The 20,047-nt window shown below is 42.6% G+C and overlaps 1 long non-coding RNA gene across 2 annotated transcripts in view; it reads right to left on the minus strand.

Annotated features, from left to right (window-relative positions):
• Positions 1–394: 394 nt before the first annotated feature.
• Positions 395–20,047, minus strand: part of LOC150018802 (uncharacterized) — a 59,252-nt gene continuing 39,599 nt past the window's right edge. Inside the window, exon 2 of one of the 2 annotated variants that reach the window (XR_016509226.1) lies at positions 395–816. This is a non-coding gene — a long non-coding RNA (uncharacterized LOC150018802). The remainder of the gene's footprint in view (positions 817–20,047) is intronic. The other variant, XR_016509225.1, reaches the window with a different exon arrangement.

Here is a 20,047-nt window from a genome sequence, read left to right on the forward strand (position 1 = left end):
TAGCTTCTCTGTCTTGTAGTTTTTGTGAAGGAGATAAAAAGGGAGAGAGTGGAAAAAGGAAAAGATCAGAGTGCCTCAAGGGAGAAAAACAAAAGGAAAGATAGAAGGGTGAAAAGAAATAGGAAAGAAGTATACCATGAATCTTCTTGACAGTTTGGGTTTGGTCTTACTCAGAAAGCTGTTTAAATCCTTCAGAGTTTCTCTTTCAAGTCAGTCCCCTGTAAGAACTTGAAACAACATCTTTTCTGCCTGGGAGGCAAGCTGTGGGAAAGATAAAAAATGCGAAAATACCTATCAAGATACTTTTTCTATTTAGGCCGTGCAGGCGCGCGCGCGTGTGTGTGTGTGTCTTTTAATAGTATATGGCAACCACATCTAAGATTGAAAACCAAGGTTAAATTCCTTATTTTATTCAGGCTGTGCTTGTAGTTTGTTTTCATTGTGAAGGCTTAGTGGGATGGCTGAAAGGACAATGATTCAGTTCTTTATTTTTAGACTGTGGTGGGCCAAAGGACAAGGGAAGGGAGATGATGAGCTTTCTTATTTCTATGATTGCTTTGTGAAGTTTGAAGAAAGAATAAAAAATATTACTTTCCTCTCCTGTCCTCTGAAATTCCTGGATCCCTGCTCTCCTCCTCCTTCCTGCTTCAGCCTATGGTTGCTGGTCCAGCCTGGACTGTGCCTTCCCACGGAAGCAGCGTTCTTTTCATCCATTCACCAGGCACCCATCAGGCAGGTCTTTCCATCCTCCCCTCCAGTGAGTCTTTTAGTGATACTCCTGATAAGAGCTGAAATACAAAGCCAATGCATCAGACCCTAGGAAGAAGAGAAACAAAATTCTCAACAGTGGAATCCACAGTTTTTAGGGATTTAGTGTATGTGTGTGTGTGTGTGTGCGCGCACATGTGTTTACGCGCATGTGTATGCATGTGTATTGAGGGGACAATGTTGTGACAGAGAATGAGGAGGAGGCACTGCTAGGATGTTCCTGGGGGTTATTTTTTCCTGCTTGTTTTCATTCTGCCTCCCCACCCACTACCTAGAGTGGCCCCCTAACCTTCCCTACCTGCTCTTCCATGGTTCCTTCCCTGTGCCAGGATGAAGGTGAGGTAAGGAGAGGATATAATTATCTTGTCACATGGAAACTCTTCAGTGAATGTGGAGGTGACAGGAGATAACCAAAGTGCACGACACAGGGAGTGAGAGAAGGCAGCATTGCGATGGAATTTAAATCCCAGTGTTAGCACCCAGTAGCCATAAATTTTGTAACTTCTCTTACTTCAGCTTTCACATATAAAAATGAGAATAAAGAAGATTAGGCTTTGGAGCAGAGTGCTATACATTTAGTAGAAGATCAAGAGATGTAGATATCATCAGCATGGAATACCTGGAGGGCAAGAGCTTTGCAGGAGTGGTGTTCCTCTGAGGATGCATGAGCAGAGACTTTGCAGCATCACTGACACACTCCTGCATGCCCCCCACTCTTTTTTGCCCCCTGAAACAATTCTGTGGGAAAATGTGGTGAAGGGGCAGATGGGCAGCCTCCATTCGAGAGGAGTTCAGGGAGGTCTAGGGGCAGATGAACAGTTGTCAAGGATTTCACTTTTAAAAAATCTTTAACCAGATGACCCTAAGGTCCTTTGAAACTTAATTAAAAAATATACGTGGTGCCAAGTCCAAAATGTGTAAGAGGATTTAAGTCCAGGGGAGAGTAAGTCCTCCTCCTACCTTAGCCCAGTCTCCAGTTCCTCTCTGCAGAGGCAACCACTACAAAAGTTTGTCATATATTTAATTTATATGAGTTCTAAATATTCTAGATTATGAAACCCCTTTTTAGAATATCTCACTCTCTTTTAAGCTTGCATTAAAAACTAACTTTAACAACTACCTCAAAACTAGAGACAACCAGAAGTTCCAGAAAATTAAGATGCATGGAAGTCCAACAAACAAAGATATAAAGAAGATATACTCATCCAGACAGGTAGGAACAGTAGAGCCAGAGTGGAGAGGACACAGTGTGGTGGCAGCAGTGGCGGCAGTGGCAGTGGCAAGCCAGGAGAAAACTCAGTCAAATATTTTAAAAAGTCAAGAGGGACACCCGGGGAGCACTTCCAGCACCAGACCAGACCCCACAGCTCACAGTTTCAGAACCGGGAACAATAAAGCGTCATTGCTTCTGACTGTGTAAACCAGTGGGGGTTGGGGTGGAGGAAGAAACTGCTGGTCTCTCAGCAGAATCCATTTGTTTAAAGGGCCCCTACAATCCTAGAACATCCACAGACCCACCCACTCTGGGAACAACAGCCAGGGCAACAGCTAGAGAGGTGCCAGGCCCATATGGAAGTGGGAGAAGTGCCTGGAAAAGGGGCAAGTGCTGAGTAAGTGGCATTGTTCCCTCTCAGACCCCTCCTCCACATACAGTACCACAATGTGGTGAAACGGGTCGACCTCTACTGACAAATACATAAGTCTCCACCCATTATGACATAATAGGTATGACAGCTCTACTTAAGACACAGAGGCAAACACACACAGGAGCCTGTCAAGATGAGGAGACAGAGAAGTATGGCCCCAAAGGGGGAATGGATCAAGGTTCCAGTGGGAGAACTAAGCAATGAGGAGACAGCCAACCTAACAAGTGAGGAAAGGGCCAACCTAACGGACACAGTGTTCAAAACACTGGTGATAAAGATGCTCACAAACTTGACAGATATGCTTGAGTATGGTAAACGCATAAGGGAAGAATTGAAGGCTATGCTAAATGAAACGAAGGAAAATCCACACAAAACCAGTGTTGAAAGGAAGGAAATTGGGATTCAGATCAATGATTTGGAACATAAGGAAGAAAAAAGTAGTTAGCCAGTACAGAATGAGGAAACAAGAATTGAAAAAAAATGAGGAAAGGCTTTGAAACATCTGGGACAACTTTAAACCTGCTGACATTTATATTATAGGGGTGTCAGAAGGAGAAGAGGAAGAGCAAGAAATCGAAAGCTGATGTGAAAAAACAGTGAAAGAAAACTTCCCAAATTTAGTGAAGGAAATAGACATACAAGTCCAGGAAGCACAGAGAGTCCCAAACAAGCTAGACCCAAAAAGGACCACACCAGGACACATCATAATTAAAATGCCAAAGGTTCAAGATAAAGAGAGAATCTTAAGAACAGCAGAGAAAAGCAGAGAGTTACCTACAAAGGGGTGCCTATAAGACTATCAGCTGATTTCTCAAAAGAAATTTTGCAGGCAAGAAGGGACTGGCAAGAAGTATTCAAGGTAATGAAAAGCAAGGGCCTACAACCAAGACTACTCTATCCAGAAAAGCTATCATTTAGAATGGAAGGGCAGATAAAATGCTTCCCAGACAAGGTAAAGCTAAAGGAGTTCATCATCACCAAGCTATTATTATATGAAATGTTAAAGGGACTTATTTAAGTAAAAGAAGATCAACACTCTGAACATTAAAATGACAACAAACTCACAACTATCAACTACTGAATCTAAAAATTAAAAACAAAACCAAACTAAGCAAACAACCAGAACAGGAACAGAATCATAGGTGTGGGAATCATTTGCAGGGTTATCAGCCGGTACGGGGAAGGGGGAGAAATGGGGAAAGGTTTCAGGGACTAAGAAGCATAATTGGTTGGTATCAAATAGACAGGGGGAAGTTAAGAATAATCTAGGAAAGGGTGAAGCCAAAGAACTTATATGCATGATCCATGGACATGAACTAAGAGGGGTGGGATTGCTGGAGGGAAGGAGGTCCGGAGAAGAGGGGAGTAAATGGAAAATAAATTGGGCTGCTGTAACAACATAGTCAATAAAATATACTTAAAACAAACAAAAAACAACAGCAACAACAACAACAAAAACCCCTAACTTTAGGCCTGGTTGGGTGGCTTAGTTGTCTGGAGCATTGTCCCAGGTGCCAAAAGGTTGCAGGTTTGATTCCAAGTCAGGGCATGTACCTAGGTTGTGGGTTTAATCCCCAGTTGGGGCACTGACAGGAAACAACCCACAGATCAATGTTTCCCTCTAACATCAATGTTTTTCTCTCTCTCTCTCCCTTCCTCTCTCTCTAAAATCAATAAACATATCCTCAGGTGACAATTTAAAAAAAAACCTAAAACTAAAATTAACTTTACATAGTCCCTTTTATCCTTTTTTTGGCGAACTTCCATGGCTGTCATGGCTGGTCGGATTATGACCTCACCAAGTGCTCACAAGTGCAGTGCATAGTAGGGAGCATCTAAACAGAACGTAGAATAAATAGCAGTGAACAGGATGTGCAGGTGGGGCCTGGGCAGCAGAGTGCCTATTCATGCTCCAGAATGGCCCTGCCCATCTGCTCTCCCACAGGCGTCATTTGTCATTTGCTTTCTGCTCTTCGATTCCCTTCTTCCCTGTGGCTGAGAGAAGAGTGAAGCAAGATAATGCTGCAGTGGATTAATGCAGTTTGATTAGGAGAGGAGGGAGAGAAGAGCAAACATGCCTAGGAGTTAGTGGGCAGAGAAATGAAAGGATTGTGTCCTGTTTAAAAGCCTGGAGGAAAGGCCCACAGGGCCAGGAGGAGAAGTTCAACTAGAGAGTGAAAAGGAAGGTAAGGGACAGAGTGTTCCCCGCACTGATGACTGCAAAACTGAAAATGTAAGTGCTTTGTTTTCTCCTGTTACTTCAAGATTACCTAAGCTTATATTCTTGCCAAAGGTGACTTCATTTTTTCTGCTGTGCCACATGTCACTGTCCTGGTCAAATAATAATGTAGCATTTGTTTATTGTTGATAAGGGCTTCTCAACCCCAGTTTTTATAGCATAGTCTGATTTCACTAATTTTATAAGGTCAGCTCATTAGAGGCAAGTTGTGGGGCCCCAGAACAGACAAATAAATGGTCTGGTATGTCATCCATTTAAAATGACATTAAAACATTAATAACATCAACATTTGCACCATGGTTTATGATCCCTTTTAACAAGCAATTCTGCTATGATCTGTGAATGATTTACTTTAATAGATGGCTTCTCTGTTGTCAGACTTGATCTTGACTTAGTGCGATTATGCTACCCCACTACCCCACCACCCCACCACATGTGTGCTTGAGTTAAAAAGACTCTTGGCTGAGTTCCACAACTAAACTCAGGAGTTAGACTCCTTATGGATTTTCATAAGTGGTGGTTACCTCTCTGCATGATTTAGTATGGAGGTTGTTGCTGATTTAAATTGTAGAATTAAAACCCACTTAGATGAATAACTAATTCTGGCCCTCCAAAATCCATTTCAAGGCCAGAATTATCTGGGTTAGATCTCAGGATAGCTACTGAGTAATTACCTAATTTACTTCCAACTTTATATTCTGTTCTTTAGACATTGACTTATTAGCCCATAAAAAGTTATTAAAAAGAGATTGTGTTGGGTAATCAAAAGGTCCTATGCAGACTTCCGGCCAAGATGGAGGCTTAGACGGACACGTTCGGTCTCCCTCTACAACTAGAGAGGAATACAACTACTTCAAAACAAAAGATAACTAGAAATTCCAGAAAATAAAGCTACACGGAAGCCTAACGTATGAAGTTATAAACCAGCGGCGCTCTTTGGGCAGGTAGGAAGAGCGAAAGTGGGTGGTGCTGTTTGCGGTAGCACCAGGGACAGCGGCAGGGAGAGCAATCTCAGCTGCAGTCTAACCCCGGCAGCTTGCAACCCCAACGCTGGGGAAAGCAGCCACTACATCACCTTGAACAGTGAGGACCAGAGGGCGGGAGGACGGATCCCGGTCTCCTAGTGGAATAACTGTGAATCCATCTTGGACCCCACCCCCACAGAAAGCGCCACAGTGCTGCGAAATAGGTTGCGGATAGGCGCCGGTCACTGGGTCGTGATGACAAAGGGCCGCAGCGCAGCGAAAAAGGTTGCGGATTGCCACTGGTCGCTGGGTCGTGACGAGTACACAGGCACAGCCCCCTATAGCCGGCCCAAGAAAACAAAACTCATCTGTCAAAATGAGGGAGACAACTATAGAAATCCCGGTGGCGCAGCTCACCAGGCAACAGATGAAGAATCTGACATATGAACAAATAAGAAACCTGTCAGAGGCTCAGTTCGGGGCCATTGTTATCAGTTGGCTTACAGAATTAACAAAAGATCTGGAAAAAGATGAGAAAGAATCGAAAAACGCTCATAATGAAAGGAACAAAACTACATACAAGACAGATGGTGAGGAAAAAAAATCCAGAGTTCATATCAACAAACCAGAACATAGAGAAGGAACAAACAGTCAACCAGTGCAGAGAGAGGAAACGGGAAGCAAGGATGAGAGGATCAGAAACCTCTGGGACAGCTATAAAAGGCCCAACATACGAATCATTGGTTTGCCAGAGGGCAAAGAAAATGAACTAGAAATTGAAAAATTAAGTGAAAATATAATAAAGCAGAACTTCCCAAACTTGGGGAAGGAAATAGACTTACAGGTCCAGGAAGCACAGAGAGTTCCAAAACAACTCGACCCAGGGAGAACCACTCCAAGACACATTATAATCAAAATGTCAAAAGTTAAAGACAAAGAGAGAATCTTAAAAGCAGCAAGAGAGAAGAAAAGAATCATGTACAAAGGGGTCCCAATTAGACTATCAGATGATTTCTCAAAGGAGACTCTGCAGGCAAGAAGGGACTGGCAAGAAATATTCAAAGTAATGAAAAGCAAAAACCTACAACCACGAATACTCTATCCAGCGAAATTGTCATTCAGAATAGAAGGGCAGAGAAAGTGTTTCCAGGACAAAATAAAACTGAAAGAGTTCATTAGATCCAAACCACTGTTATATGAGATGTTACAGGGACTGGTTTAGAAAAAGGAGGATCAAACCTATGAAATCTAAAATGAAAACTCCATCACAAGAAACAACAACAGAAGCTAGGGAATTGAAACAAAGGCAAACTAAACAGGCAACAAGAGTGGAAAAAGAACTATAGGTATGGGGAACATATTGGGGGGAGGTCAACAGGGAGGGGGAATGGGGAGAGGGAGGGAGATGATATAGCAATTAAGGATCATGGTAGGAGGGAATGGAATAGACAGAGAGAGGTTGAGAAGAACTATATGCACAACTAATGGACATGGTCTAAAAGGGGGGGAGAACTGGAGGGAGGGGGCCACCAGGTGGAGGGGAGCAGAGGGAAGGGAAATTGGGACAAATGTAACATTATAATCAATAAAACACATTAAAAAAGAAAAAAAGGTCCTATGCATTCCTTGAAATTCAGTTTCTTCACCTGTAAAATGGGGGTGATAATAACCCTACTTCTCAGAGTTACATATGATACAAGACATATATGTATGTGTATATATGTACTTTTTCATGCATATATACATGCATCTTATTTAAATAAGAGATTGTATCCTAATTGCCCAACGGTACCTGGTGTGTTAGTGGCCCTCTTCTGAGATGTTCCCAAAGTTCTCCAGTCAGATGCCTAAAAAGAGTTGGCTTAGTTTTGTGTTTCCCTGTTTGGCATATTTTTGCATCATTTTGCAGGTACCCACAGATCATGCAGGCAGCAATTAATCACTTTATGTCTATCACCTACCACCAAAGAATATTGCTGTGTAGTGTTCTTTCTTTTTAAGTTCTTTTTTTACTTACATACTCTCATTGACCTGAGTCTTTTACAGTAGGGCTATATGGAGGATTCTGCTTATTAAAAGGTTAACTTAAAATGAACTCTGAAGCCCCTTTGTCAAGATCTTGTTGAAAATATTTCTGAATAAACAAGTCCTCAGACAGTTTCATGAACCTAGAAGTTTTCCTTTCTGTGGTGATGGGAGACCTTGGTGTGCCTGGGTCATCATTCTGAACACTGACTTTTATCATCCTGGCCTGAAAATGTAAGAGCTGAAGAGCAGGTGTTGGCAACCTTTGATTTGTGCCAAGTTAGCACTGAGACTAAATTTTTATTGGTTTTACTGGAATCATTTCTTAGACAGTTTTGTATTGTAGGCACTCAATAAATGTTTGTTAAATAAATGATAATTGCATCTTCACTCCCCAACATCCTTAGTCCTTCATGCCACCTTTTTCTCCCATATTTTCCCAAAAATATTTAATACAGCTTACAAGGACTCCTAAAATATACAGAATGTGCCAGCCACTTCTTCCCATTCCCCTTGCTGTGTGGTTAACTGTGGTAGGCCTGATTGTGAGGCATCTGCTGACTGGACCAGGAATTGGAGAGTGGAGTGGGCAAAGAATTGGATGGACAGAGCTAATTGGATTCTGTCTCCGGAGAGAGATATAGCTCTCAGTGTCAGTGTGACATTTCCTTCCAGAAACCCCTTTCTTAGTTTAATTAGCTTGAGTGGGTTCTCTTCTTTACAACAAAACAATCCCAGACCAAAGCTTGGCCAGAGATTTGGTTCTAAGCTTTCAAAGTCTGGAAATGCAGGAGAAAGCTAAGGTTGCAGTATAGGTAAACATAGCTTGCCTCCTTGCACCACCACATCAAAATTACAACTAAACTAGAGAACAATCATCATTCAGAAATGTAAGAAACTGAGCTGAATGGTAGTCCTACAACTACAAAACTAAAGAAGAAACTCCATCTAGACTGGTAGGAAGGGCATCGATGTAGAACGGGCTGGTCCTCCACACATGTGTGGAAGATAAAAATCAGTAGGGCTGTCTCAGGAGTGAAGGGCCCCAGCCACACACATCAGGTCCCCCAGCCCAGGGTACCAGTGCCAGGAAGGTAAGTCCCCATACATTCTGGCTGTAGAAACCAGCAGGGATTGAGGCTGAGGAAGACAGAAAGTGCTGGACTCCATGGCACCTCCTCTTAAAGGGCCCACACATGGACTTACTCAGATGCACTAACTCTGAGCTCCAGCATGGGGGGCAAAACCTTGAAAGGCACCAGGAACATACAGGAGGGAACTAAAATGTCTGGCATCAGGGTGAGAGCTGGGGGGCAGCTCTCTCACAGACAGAGTGCTGGCAGAGGCTCCTATTTTTTTTTGAACCCTCCCCCAGAGAGCCACAGGGCCAGCCAGCAGGTGCCTGCCATATCTTAGACTCTATCAACCTGGAGTCTCCACCCAGCTTTGGGTCCCACCCAATCTGTTTCCAGTGGCTTTTCTATATGAATGGCTTGTCTTGGCATATGATTCAGATTGTCCTAAATCTTCTGAAACAAGCAGTATCTGGCCTCAGTGAGCTTCACACCTCTTGCTAAGTGGCCCCTGGTCCAGCAGCTGGCCTTGATTCATAGCTTGGCCTCATTTGGGCACCTCCAAGACCAGCACAGTAGCAGCCAACTGCAGATCACTTTGTAGCATATGCCAGGTGGCCCCAGACAGAATATAGGTGGTAGTTGACCTTGGCCTATACCTCCTGGGAAGCCTCAGAGCCTATACACCTAGAGGACAGTTTCAGACCATGTCAGCACACCAGCATCCAACCACCTTCATGAGAGACACAGTCAAGAGGTGGACTCAACAGTCACCAGAGCCCCCTGAAGTAGGTCCTGCTCTGTGCAGTGGGCCCCTGCACAGCTGATCCTCCACAGTGGTCCAAGGTTGGTGGTCAATGGTCACATCCAGTCCTTGCAGCTAATTGGCCTAGATAAATCCCTCCCATTTATCTGCCAAAAGCAATCAAGGCTCAACTACAAGAGAAAGATGTACACAGCCCGCACAGTGGGCACACCTCAAGTACCCAGTTTGGATGATAGGGAGGCTGTGCCATTGGATCATACAAGACACCTACTACATTAGACCAGGGAGTCACAGCAGCTCTACCTGACATGGAAACAAATGCAGGGAGGTTCCAAAATAAGGAGACAGAAAAATGGCCCAAATGAAAGGACAGAACAAAACACCAGAAGAAGAACTAAACAAAATGGAGACAAGCAATCTACTAGATGCAGAGTTCAAAACACTGGTTATAAGGATGTTCAATGAACTTAGGGGGAGAGCAGATGAACTCAGAGATTTTCAACAGCATAAAAAAGGACATGGAGCCCTGGCTGCTGTGGCTCAGTGGATTGAGTATTGGCCTGCGAGCCAAGTGTCGCTGGTTCGATTCCCAGTCAGGGCACATGACTAGGTTGCACGTCAGGTCCCCAGTTGGGGGCGCAAGTGAGAGGCAACCACACAGTGATGTTTCTCTCCCTCTCTCTCTTTTCCCCTCTCTCTAAAAATAAACAAACAAATAAATTTTTAAAAAAAGGACATGGAAACAAAAAAATAAAGTCAGAAATAAAGAATACACTAACTAAAATGAAGAACAATTTACAAAGAATCAACAGTAGAGTAGATGAAGCCAAAAATCAAATCAGTGATTTGGAACATAAGGAAGCAAAAAACACTCAATCAGAACAGTGAGAAGAAAAAAGAATAAAAAAAAATGAGGATAGTGTAAAGAGCTTCTGGGACAACTTTAAGCATTCCAACATTAGCATCATAAGGATGCCAAAAGAAGAAAAGAAAGCAAGAAATTGAAAACCTATTTGAAAAAAATAATGACAGAAAACTTCCTTAACTTAGTGAAGGAAACAGACATACAAGCCCAGGAAGTGAAGAAAGTCCCAAATAAGATCAACCAAAAGAAGCCCACACCAAGACACTTGATAATTAAAATGCCACTGGGTAAAGACAAAGAGAGAATCTTAGAAGCAGCAAGAGAAAAGCAGTTAGTTGCCTACAAGGGAGCTCCCATAAGACTGTCAGCTGATTTCTCAAAAGAAACTTTGCAGGTCAGAAGAGATTGACAAGAAATATTTGAACTAATGAAAAGCGAGAACCTACAGCTAAGATTACTCTACCTAGCAAAGCTATTATTTAGAATTGAAGGGCAGAAAAAGAGCTTCCCAGACAAGAAAAAGCTGAAAGAGGTCATCATCACCAAACCATTATTGTATGAAATGTTAAAGGGAAGATAAACAACGTGAACAATAAAATGGCAGTAAATACAAATCTATCAACAATTGAATCTAAAAACAAAATAAGCAAACAAGCAGAACAGAAGCAGAATCAGAGATACAGAGAATGTTCTGACGGTTGCCAGATGGGAGAGTGGTTGGGAGGATCAGTGAAAAATGTAAAGAGATTAAGAAGTACAAATTGGTAGTTACAGAATAGTCACAGGGGTGTAAAGTAAAGCATAGGAAACAGAGTAGCCAAAGAACATACATGCATGACCTGTGGACATAGACACTTGTGTGAGGATTGCCTGAGGCAGGGGGCTGGGCAGAGGTGGGTAAAAAGGGGAAAGATTGGGACGGCTGTAATAACCTAATCAATAAAATATAATTTTTAAAAAAAGTCTGGAAATGTAGAGTAAGCTTACTTTTATACATTATGTTAGTTACAATTTCAAGTGTAAGTAGTGGGGCCAACTGTTAACCTGAAAAAAATGTATAATATACAGCAGAGTAACAAAAATACAGTTTCAAAATGAGAAAATAGTGGATTAATTATTTTTTTCAGATCAACAATCTGTTATTCTGTGACACATTTTGGACACATATTCATATTAGTCAGCATATTGTCTGAAAAAGTAGCTAGCATACTGTTTAAAATAAGTTTATCCTTTGTTTCCAGATTTTCCAGATACCCTGTAGTAGTATGAAAATGTCATTGTTATTACAGTAAAGTGTCATGAGATAAAACAGAATATAACAACTCTAAGTAGTTATATTCTGCTCTAAAACAATTTTTTTCTGAATAACCTCAAAAAATCTCATTGTTTCACATAATGAGCAACACCCTCAACTAGATTTTTACAATAATAATGCACATTTTATAGTACTGTTTCTTGTAATATCTTCCAATATTGGCAGATGGTATTACCTCTAAGTGCAATTCAGAAAAAAATGCATTTGGGGGCAAGGGAGACAGTGAGCATCAATCACCTTTGGTGGCCTTGATTTAGTTCAGCTTTCAATCCTTTATTCAATTCCTCTCTAGAAATATTTACTGGGAACCCACTATGCATACTGCGCTAATTGCTAAGGATGTGTATGTGAATAAGGTAGAGTTCCTGACCTCATGGAGTTTACAATCTGACTGTGATTAGAAACATTAACCAAGAGATTACAACCATGACCTCATCCCACCACCCCACCCTGGAAAAAAAAGTCCTACTAGGTGCTAGGCCTTTTGAGTTTTTACACTCATGACCTTTGTTAAGTAGATCTTGTTATACCCATTTTAAAGTAGTGGTATTCAGAGAAGTTAGGTCATGCAGATTTGAGATTTGAATTCAATAGCCTAGAATCTTGTTCTTTCTCATACGGCAGCCACTAGCCATGTGTGGTTATTTAAGTTTACATTTAAAGCAATATATATTAGATAAAATTTAGTTTCTCAGTCACTCTAGGCACATTAAATGCACAGTAGCTACTTATTAATAAGTGCAGATATAGGACATTTCCATCATTACAGAAAGTTCTGTTAGCTCTGGTCTAGACTCTTAATGTGTGAGACTGACTCAAGCTCAACTTCAGTATCCTATGCCCAGAACAAGTCTCCAAAGGGTCACTTTATCAGCACTGTTTCTATCAGAAGAGAAGCTTCTGAATAGGAACCTACCCTGGCAATCTCTTCAAAATGTTGCTTATGTTGGATGTAGATGTTTGGTGGTAGATTGAACATTTTGCTTGTAATGGAATGTGTGGACAGTTGAATAAGACAATAAATCATACTCCTCATTGTGAAGCCTGGTACATAGTAGGCACTCAATAAATGCTAATAGGATATTAAAGAATGTGGAATGTGAAATCACACAAGGGCTGGGTTTGAGGCCTGGTTTATCGTTTTCTAATCACATGGCCTGATTTATAAATGAGTCAATTTCTCTGAACCTCAGTTTCCTTAAATTAAAACGTGGAGATAATATCTGAACTTCCTATCTTGGAAATCTGTGGTGAAGACTATGAGCTGACAGATATGAAAGCACTCTGTTAAATAAAGTCTTTGTAAAATAAGGTATTATTTCAGCCCTCCTTTGTGGCCTAAAAAAATGTTGAAAATAATAAATGCCTGACCTTAACTTGTTTACTTGTGATTTGCATTTTTTTTTTCTTGGAAGTGAAATACAGAAAAGATATGGTTTACCAGAATTAGATAAGATTGCCAGAATTAGATAAGATTCCTCAGATTTTACTGCAGTAGAAAGAGGAAAGAAAAAGTTGAGGAACAGTGAGAGCCAGGATAAATCTTTGCAAATTCCCTAACTGCCAGGGCTGGGGCTGCGGAGACTGCTGAGGGGCGTGTGAAGCAGATGCTCTCCCAGGTCTTGCTTTAGTGAGTCCAGACAGGTCTCATGGGAGGGCTCCGAGTGGGCCCCATTGACTGCCCATGACTGGTCAAGAGTCTCTGCACAGGTCCTGGAGAAAAATGTACCTCTGTCCTCTCTCAAACAGAGCTGTCAGGAGAAACAGTTCACCTTCCATCTAGTCTTTTCCATTCTGGATGAAAAGCAATGGTCACACCAAAGAGACTGAGGTTAATGATCACTTTATGAGGAAGTTCTAGCCTACTTTCAAATTGTTAGCGCAACTCCTTTTTATCCATATCTGCAACTCCCACTTGTAATCCCAAAGCCAAGCTCCTTCTCTGAAGGGCACTTTCCTCCAGTCCTGGTCCTGACTTACTAGGATAATCTCTGGGTTACCCACCCTTTCTCACTGCTTCTCAGCTCTGATACGGGTCACCTCTCATTTGTCTCTCTGCCTGCACCCCCCAACCCCCAGTACACAGTTCTCTCAATAGGATGTTGCCCCTTTAGCTAGACAGCAACAGAGGGGTATGAGTGGGCAGTTTACATACCCCTACTACTGTCCAAATTCTTTCTTACCATGGAGTCAATGAGTAGGTACATCAGACTTTACTAAAGAGCTAGTATAACTAAATGGAATTATAATAAATGGGGCATGAGCAGGAAAGATCTTAAAGACAAATCTCCAAATGACTGTCCTCACAGTCAATGGAAAACAAGAGCAAAGTCCACTCCTCTACAAGTTACACCTTAGAAGAACACCTCAACTCCACATCCTCTTGGAGAGCATGTTCTTCTTCAAAGTGCTGAAGTGCAAAAAATCACCGCCCTTTAGGGAAATCCTGCTCCCTATTCTTTGGGGTTTTTCTGGTCTTAAGATCTGTACCCCTCATCCCTGGGACAAGCTGGAAACACCGAAATCCCATCAGATCATTTTGCAAAGTTTGCATTGTACAGTCTAGTCTTGAATTCAGCAAAATCATTCAGGATGGACTTTAACTGTCCCCCTTCAACGCCTCTTAGCTGAGATGAGGTGCACATGGCCCTCCTCAACCTTCTGAGCAATCCTATGTATAACTATTAGGAACTCGCACATTAGCATACACAAATACACAATGCAATCTAAATTCATTTAGAGGAAATGAAACTTTTCCTCTCTGCAACATGGCCCACCGAGATGCTCTTGCTGGTGATGGAGGTAGAACAATCTACTATTATGCAGACTTTTGTCAATCTCCCTAAATTTCTTTTTCTATACCTTCTTGGTGTAGAAAAAAGCTGGACCCACATGGCCATCTACTGCTTAAAGGCCACTACTTGACTACTTAAAATATCTTGCCAGAGCTTAAAAGTTAAAGTTGTTTGTTCAGTTTTTTAAAAAATCAATTAATTAATTTGTTTGTTTATTTATTTTATTTTATTAGAGAGAAGGGAAAGGAGAAAGAGAGGGAGAGAAACATCACTGTGTGGTTGCCTCTCACTTGCGCCCCCAACTGGGGACCTGACGTGCAACCTAGTCATGTGCCCTGACTGGGAATTGAACCAGCGACACTTGGCTCACAGGCCGACGCTCAATCCACTGAGCCACAGCAGCCAGGGCATTTATTCAGTTTTTACCTTTGGGTATATGTTAGTATGCTAGGACTGCTATAACAGAGTACCAGGAAGTACCATAGACTGAGTGGCTTACACAACAGAAATTTTTCTCACAATTGTGGATGCCAGAAGTTTGAGATCGACATGTCAGCAGAACTGGTTTCTTCTGAGGCCTCTCTCGCTGGCGTGTAGACAGCTGTCTTTACATCATCCCCTGTTCCCCCAGCCCCCGCCACCTTCTTAAGAGGACACCAGTGGATCAGGGCCCACTCACCCTAACCTCATTTTAACTTAATTATTTCTTTTTCTTCTTAATTACTTCTTTAAAGACACTATTTGCAAACATGGCCACATTTTGAGGTACTGGGGGTTAGGACTTCAACATATGGATTCTGGGGAAGGGACACAATTCAGCTCATAACGGGCAAGATTAAATACTTGAACTGGGTGTTTTCAGTGTGTCCTGAAATCTTTGCACCTTGAAGAGAGGCAGGAGGCACTGTTATCCTCCAGCCCTAGTGGCACCTAGGGGCACAGAAGGGTTGGAAAGGAGGTGGAATTGGAAAGGAGATGTATACACAAATAGCTAATTCAGCCTACACAATGCTGAAGGCTAACTGTGTTCTCACCAGCAACATCACTGACAGCCCATTCTCCAAGAATGTGAGAAGATTCTCCATCACCTCTACATCAACTTAAACTTGAATAATGAGTTTTCCTCCCCCCTCTCTCCCCTTTCACTCTCTTTGCTGCAACAATGCTTTAAATACTATGACTTATTAATGGAAGGTCATGAATAGAAGCTATTGTGATAAGGCTTTGGAATCAAGGGGCCTGACTGGTATGGCAGCTCCACCCCTTAGTAACTGTACCCCTAGGGGCAATGTACCTAGATCATTCTGCAGGCATTTCCTAAGCACCTACCATAGGCCAGGCATTGTGCTAAGTTTGAGAGACACAAAGATAAATAAGATCAAGTTCCTCCCTCCAGGAGTCTAGTAGAGGCTGACAGCAAACCAAATGAATAATTACAACAGAGCATATAAAATGCAGGCTGTTGCGGGAATTCACAGGTCAGGGGAGGGGAAATCAGGAAAACATTCTCAGAGGCAGTAGTAGTGACTGACTGAGTCCTAAAGGTTAAAGGGAAGGTAACTAGATGAAGGGAGCTCAAGCTGGTTAGAGAGAGGAGTGTTCCAGGTGAGGGAGAAGTAACCATCGGTAAGAGGGGGCCAGGAACACCTAACTCAGAGGGCTGTCATGAGAATTAGTGGTGACAAAGTACATGTCTAAAGTGCCTAGGCCAGCCCATAATAGGTGCTGACCAAATGTAGTTCAGGAGGCCCATCCCGACCTCTCAAACCTGGTATTCCCTCCCCTACTTTCCTCTTTGTGGCAACACTGAGCTGTCGATATAGCAAGTCTGCCCACAATCAGTGTCGGTTTCGAGTCTGGCAAACATCATTCTTTCTCTGCTCTGTCAAAATTGCCCATATTTTGTGCATCTTAATTTCAGAGGTTGCAAAGGGATTTGTCCACCTTCTCAACTTTTCCCCGCAGTACGTGGAGTATAAGGGAGTCCAAGAATGCAAATTGAAGAACATAGAAAGCTCCGAGTGTGCTGGTGCGTGCACGGAATTATTTTTTGCAGGATCATTTCTATCACTGTAACTATGCTCTGTAATTAAAAATCACTAATGTTTCACGACATCCACTGTTGGACTTCGGGGCACAGAGGAAAAGTTTGGGGCATGCTGGTATGGGTGGGGGACATCATACACAGAGATGTTTGTGCTGGGAAATGGTGCCATCCCTCAAGGCCATTCACTAATAAAAAGCCTTCTCATTTATGTACAGAAATAACGAGGCAAAGGAGCAGCTTTAAAAAATAAAAAAGATAGCAATGGAAGATAAGCAAAGAAGCCACAGATCAGTCAGAGAACCTCAGCAACTTACCTGCCTGCTCTCCATTTCTGGGAAGATTTTTATCTCTGTCTGCATTGACATAAATTACTTAGTGAAGCTGGAGTCAAAATTGGTTTTCAGTTTAGTCCACCTCCATTTGACCTCTGTGTAAACAAGAAGCCACACTGGAATTCCTCAGACTTAAGCTGCGTATCAGCCCCCAGGAAACCAAGGTGTCTGTTTCTCACGGACTATGACTCTGGGGCTAACAGGTGAGCGATGGCAGGGAATAGAAAGTAGGCTCCTGGCCCTGCCGCAGAGGGAGAGTCAGCTTGCCTGCGTGCTGGGCCACCTGCGGGGTGAAGCCCAGCCTGTCCTTAGCACGCCTGACACATGCAAGTTAGCCAGAAGGAAAGGAAACGTTGGAAGAAATCTAGTTCTATTCTCACTCTTGTCAGAAAAGGATTTTTTCTCTGGCCTCAGAGTAGTTCTGTGTCCTCTGAAAGTAAATTAGGTAGAAAATTACTTTTTGACAAACTTGACTGAAGTGGTGGAAGTCATTCTGCCTAAGTTTGTAAAGTGATTGGAAAAGAAGGGTTTTTAAAAAAAATGGTTCTTTTCCTCTTCTTTCCTTTTTAAAGAACAGAGTGCCCTGGGGTAAGAGTAGAATTCAGGGAGATGGGAGTACTTTTCTGTTTTTTGTCTGATCCTGATGGAGAGCCCTCATCTTTATATACATGCCTACATCCCAGGCCCTCTTGGATTTTCTAGGCATTCTGGATAGTATGTTGAATCTTCTATTACTTTTCATTGCAAATGTATCACGTTTATGGATTAAAAAGACTTTCTTACTAGTCTCGGAAATGGCAAACATCGTGTTGCATCTATGATTGCTTCTGTGACCTATTGCCAGATAAGAAATTACCTCAAAATTTAGTGTCTTTATTTTAAGTATATTTTATTGATTATATTGTTACAATAGTTCCATTTTTTTTTCTTTGCTCCCCTCCGCCCAGCACCACCCCCAACAACCTCCCCACCAAGTCCATGCCCATGGGTTGTACATACAAGCTCTCCTGCCTCACCCTTTCATATATTCTTCTTCTTCTTTTTTAAAAATAATTAATTAAGACTTCCGGCCAAGATGGAGGCTTAGACGGACACGCTTGGTCTCCCTCTACAACTAGAGAGGAATACAACTACTTCAAAACAAAAGATAACTAGAAATTCCAGAAAATAAAACTACACGGAAGCCCAACGTACAAAGTTATAAACCAGCGGCGCCCTTTGGGCAGGTAAGAGCGAAAGTGGGCGGTGCTGTTTGCGGTAGCACCAGGGACAGCGGCAGGGAGAGCAATCCCAGCAGCAGTCTAACCCCGGCAGCTTGCGACCCCAACGCTCGGAAAAGCAACCACCACATCACCCCGAACAGTGAGGCTCAGAGGGCGGGAGGATGGATCCCAGTCTCCTAGCGGAATAACTGCGGGAATCCATCTTGGACCCGCGCCCCCACACAAAGCGCCACAGCGCTGCGAAATAGGTTGCAGGTAGCCACTGGTTGCTGGGCAGTGACGACAAAATGCCACAGCGCGGCGAGAAAGGTTGCTGGACCACTGCCGGTCACTGGGTTGTGATGACAAAGGGCCACCGTGTGGCGAAAAAGGCTGCAGATCGCCGCCGGTCGCTGGGTTGTGACGAGTACACAGGCACAGCCCCCTATAGCCGGCCCAAGAAAGCAAAACGCATCTGTCAAAATGAGGCAGACAACTATAGAAATCCCGGTGGCACAGCTCACCAGGCAACAGATGAAGAACCTGACACATGAACAAATAAGAAACCTGTCAGAGGCTCAGTTCAGGGCCATTGTTATCAGGTGGCTTACAGAATTAACAAAAGATCTGGAAAAAGATGAGAAAGAATTGAAAAACACTTATACTGAAAGGAACAAAACCTCATATGAGACAGACGGTGAGAAAATAAAATCCAGAGTTCAAATCAACAAACCAGAACATAGAGAAGGAACAAACAGTCAACCAGTGCAAAGAGAGGAAACGGGAAGCAAGGATGAGAGGATCAGAAACCTCTGGGACAGCTATAAAAGGCCCAACATAAGAATCATTGGTTTGCCAGAGGGCGAAGAAGAAGAACTAGAAATTGAAAAATTAAGTGAAAATATAATAAAGCAGAACTTCCCAAACTTGGGGAAGAAAATAGACTTACAGGTCCAGGAAGCACAGAGAGTTCCAAAACAACTCGACCCAGGGAGAACCACTCCAAGACACATTATAATCAAAATGTCAAAAGTTAAAGATAAAGAGAGAATCTTAAAAGCAGCAAGAGAGAAGAAAAGAATCATGTACAAAGGGGTCCCAATTAGACTATCAGCTGACTTCTCAAGGGAGACCCTGCAGGCAAGAAGGGACTGGCAAGAAATATTCAAAGCAATGAAAATCCAAAACCTACAACCACGAATACTTTATCCAGCGAAGCTGTCATTCAGAATAGAACGGCAGAGAAAGTGTTTCCAGGACAAAATAAAACTGAAAGAGTTCATCAGATCCAAACCACTGTTATATGAGATGTTAAAGGGACTGGTTTAGAAGAAGGCGGATCAAAACTATGAACACTAAAATGAAAACTGCATCACAAGAACCAACAACAGAAGCTAGGGAATTGAAGCAAAGGCAAACTAAATAGGCAATGAGAGTGGAAGGAGAACTATAGATATTGGGAGCATATTGGGGGGGAGGTCAGCAGGGAAGGGGAAGGGAAAGAGGGAGGGAGATGGTATAGGAATTAAGAAACATCGTAGGAGGGAATGGAATAGACAGAGAGAGGTTGAGAAGAACTATATGTACAACCAGTGGACATGGTCTAAAAGGGGGGAACAAGGGGAGGGAGGGGGGCCACCGGGTGGAGGGGAGCAGAGGGATGGGAAATTGGAACAAATGTAACACTGTAGTCAATAAAACACATTAAAAAATAAAATAAAAATAAAAATAATTAATTAATTAATTAATTATTTTAACAATAAAAAATAACAATCCCTCCCTCTCAGACTTAAGACCCTTTATAATCTTATAGAGGACAATGGGCGAAGGTCTCAAGCTCTTCTAGGTGCTTCAAGCTGGACATGGTCATCGTCCTACCTACCCTTGGGTCCAGAAATCCCTAATAAGAGTGGGGGTGTGAAGGGGAGGGTGGTCTTCCCACATGGGGAAGGATCATGCAGACTCCAGATCGGTTTGCTGTCCCTGGACAATGGCATGCTTGATTTAAC

Source organism: Furipterus horrens, unplaced genomic scaffold (genome assembly GCF_987537825.1).
Source record: "Furipterus horrens unplaced genomic scaffold, mFurHor1.1.pri manual_scaffold_2, whole genome shotgun sequence".
Taxonomy (NCBI): Eukaryota; Metazoa; Chordata; class Mammalia; order Chiroptera; family Furipteridae; genus Furipterus; species Furipterus horrens.